Below are 3,310 nucleotides of genomic sequence, written 5' to 3' on the forward strand. Positions count from 1 at the left end.
TAAGACTAGACTACCTTACTAACTGTAAATTAATTTTCTGTGTCTGCAATTAAACTTTCTCTATTTCCTAACAGTCAAAAAGCAATTAAATAACTGTGGACATTGCAGCAGCAAGTAAGTGAATCAACATACATGCCATAAAACCAATATATTTTTCAGTTATTGCTTAAAATTGATGAGATATTCACACAAAAGTTCTTTAAATAATATCAAGCAAATTATTTATAAACCAGTATCTATAGCTAAATACAAATTTTTAAAAGATATTTATTTTTCTAAAAAGATACATAGATTATATAAAATGTTACATAAAATATAGGGGATTCCCATATGCCCCACTTCCCCTACCTCCCACTTTCCCCCACATTAACATCTTTCATTAGTGTGGTAAATTCATTGCAATTGATGAACATTTCAGAGCATTGCCACTAAGCATGAATAACACTTTATATTGTAGTTTACACTTTCACTCTATTCTGTTGATTATGGCAGGATATATAATGGCCAGTTTCTGTCATTGCAATGTAATTCAGGAAATTCTGAAAATGCCCCCATATTACACCTCTTTCTTCCTCTCCCTGCTGCGGCACTGCAAGAGCCACTATCTCCACATCAATGATATAAATTCTTCCATTGCTAGAATCACAGTAAGTCTATAGCATAATATCAGTAAGTCCACTCTAGTCCATGTTTTATTCTCCAATTCTGAGGATTCTGGGATGGTGATGCCCACCCCACCTCTAATTGAAAGGGGACTTTGATTCCATATTATTGATGAATGGGACTCTCTTGCAGTTGTAGACTCTTCTTGGTTCCTTGGTATGCTGATTGTCCATCCTCACCTCCTTGTTAGTTGCCCTGGGTGAGTTCCATGAACTAGAGAGTAGTTGTTGCAACTCAGCTAAGATGCAGGGCTAGCTGGCAAGTGGACAGCCCAAAGATTAAAGTCTCTTGGAACATACACCAACTAATTCAAGCACCAACTATAGATTCAAATAGAAGGGATAGAAAAGGCATGTGTAGAGAAGTCACAACTGAGTCCAACTCTGTCACACTTGGGAGCACAAACTCCTAAGTAGGGCCCACTGGCAAGGTACCAGACTCCAGAGCTATCTGTTATGACTGTAGGACCCAGGTGTCTCCAGAGCCCTCAGGAGAGCCACTATTTGGGCTAGTATCTACTTTGGCAGTCTATGAGATCCTGCTGAGATGTGCACAAACATTACCTCTGGAATGACCTCCTGACTCACTTTGAAGTCTCTTAGCCATATAATCTTATTTGTATTTACCTTTTTCCCCTTTAACTCAAGGTCTTTTTCCAGTTGCATTGTGAGTTGGTGGTTGGTAGTAATTCCTAAATGCCAGTGAGGCTCATCCCCTGGAGTCATGTCTCACACTAGGGGAAAGGTAATGCATTTATAAGCTGAGTTTGCCTTAGAGAAAGGTCACATTTGAGCAACATGGAGGGCCTCAGGAGGTAACTCTTAGGTACTCTACAACACTAGGCTAAGTTGCAATTTCAAGAGCAAAGGCTCATAAGCATCATCATCATTATCAAGGGCCTATCAATGGACCATCCTTCTTCACTAGTCATTGCCCCTGTACTTGGGGGATTCCTGCTGTTTCATTAGAGAATGTGGCAGAGCTCCCCTAAATGCAAATTGAATAGTACTGTTGAATAACATTATTCCAGGGGTCACCCTCCTCCATTACATCCAATGTTTAGTCACTTCTAAATGAAAACTCCCTAGAGCAAAAAAAAAAAAGCCTATTTTCTTCATTGTTTGTTACATTTCCAGACCCATATAGACAAGATAAAATATATTGGTTTAATTCAATTTATTGTATTACCTGTTAAACAACTTTGAGAAACAAAAATGACTTAAATTTAAAAGTCTAACTCAATTGAGTATATATGTGATTAATTCAATCTCACTTTTAGTTGAGCATTTATTTTGCCCCATACTAAAAATAATTGTTGACTGGTTGTTGACAATATATGGATGTAGACTATTTAAATAGTTTTACAAATAAAACTATTACTGGAAATCATAAGAAAGAATACAAATGGCCATGAAAGTACAATTAGGGGAAGATAAATTATAGAGGAGTCAATTTCCCAAAGGATTAATTATGGGAAAGTTTCTGCTCATGTAATGACAGCATACTCCTTCCAGCAGTTTAATGAGATCATAATAGCAAAGATGTTTCTTCATTTTGGCTCAACACATAATCACTTGTACAAGTGAAGGAACATTTTTAGCCATATAAACTTGAGTCAAGACTTTAAACCCGGGGGCGGGGCAAGATGGTGGCTGAGTGAGCACACCTGAGATTCTCTCCTGCAAAGAAGCAGCAGGGCAGCGTTGGAAGTTCTTCGGGACCAGGCTGTTTTGGGATTTCGCAGGGCAGGAGGTGTCTGTACATCGATTTGGTGGGAAGGCAACAGAGAAAATCCGTGTATAAGATATAATTGAGACTCTATTACATGGAGGTGGGAGCTGTGCACTCCCTCCTGGGGTGGGTGGAGCCTTAGCACTGGCACTGTGGTGGCAATTTCTGGATGCTCGGCGGTACTGGGGAATTCATAAGCCCTGAGTGGGCTATTGGGGGGTTAATAGGACAGGAGGCCTTTGCAGACTGATTTGGGGAGACAAACGGGAGTTTTTTTTGTGAAGCGAGGAATTTTTTATTGCAGACACAAATAATAGCACTTCCACCTAGAGCCCTGCCCCCCAAAGGCTGGCTGCCGATCTGAAGCAGCCTTAAATTTTTCACAATAAAAAGAGTCATCACCAGGAGACTGTTTCAGGGCCTGCAGGTTGGGAGATGTCTGGAAGCCGATTAGGGGAATATTTTGCGAAGCATGGGAATTTTGGTTTTGGACTCTGTTATTGGCGTTTCTGGCTGGAGCCCCACCTCCAGGCCTGGCTACTGATCTGCCTTATTAAATTGGCTGAAGTGTAGAGGCACCCCCAGGTGGCCGCTCTGGGGGTTTACAGGGTGGGAGGTGTCCTGAAGTCAAATTGGTGATACATCCACAGAATAGACCCAGTGAGTGAGTGAATTGAGGGGTTCAGACACATAGGTTAGAGTTTGCAGAAGTGACCTCTCCCATAGGGCTGGCACCCAGCTGCAGGGATCCCTGAAGGCTGTGTTGCACTGCGGTGCTCCCAGGCTCCCTGTTAACCAGATTTGAGGGTGCCAGGCCTGAGTCCCCTAAACCCTGGTGGCCCACACCCCAGAGACTCACACCTCTTGAGTCTTCAATATCTCAGACTGTCCATCCCTGAATCCATCACACCCTGAG

This window comes from Dasypus novemcinctus, chromosome 16 (assembly GCF_030445035.2).
Source record: "Dasypus novemcinctus isolate mDasNov1 chromosome 16, mDasNov1.1.hap2, whole genome shotgun sequence".
Classification (NCBI taxonomy): domain Eukaryota; kingdom Metazoa; phylum Chordata; class Mammalia; order Cingulata; family Dasypodidae; genus Dasypus; species Dasypus novemcinctus.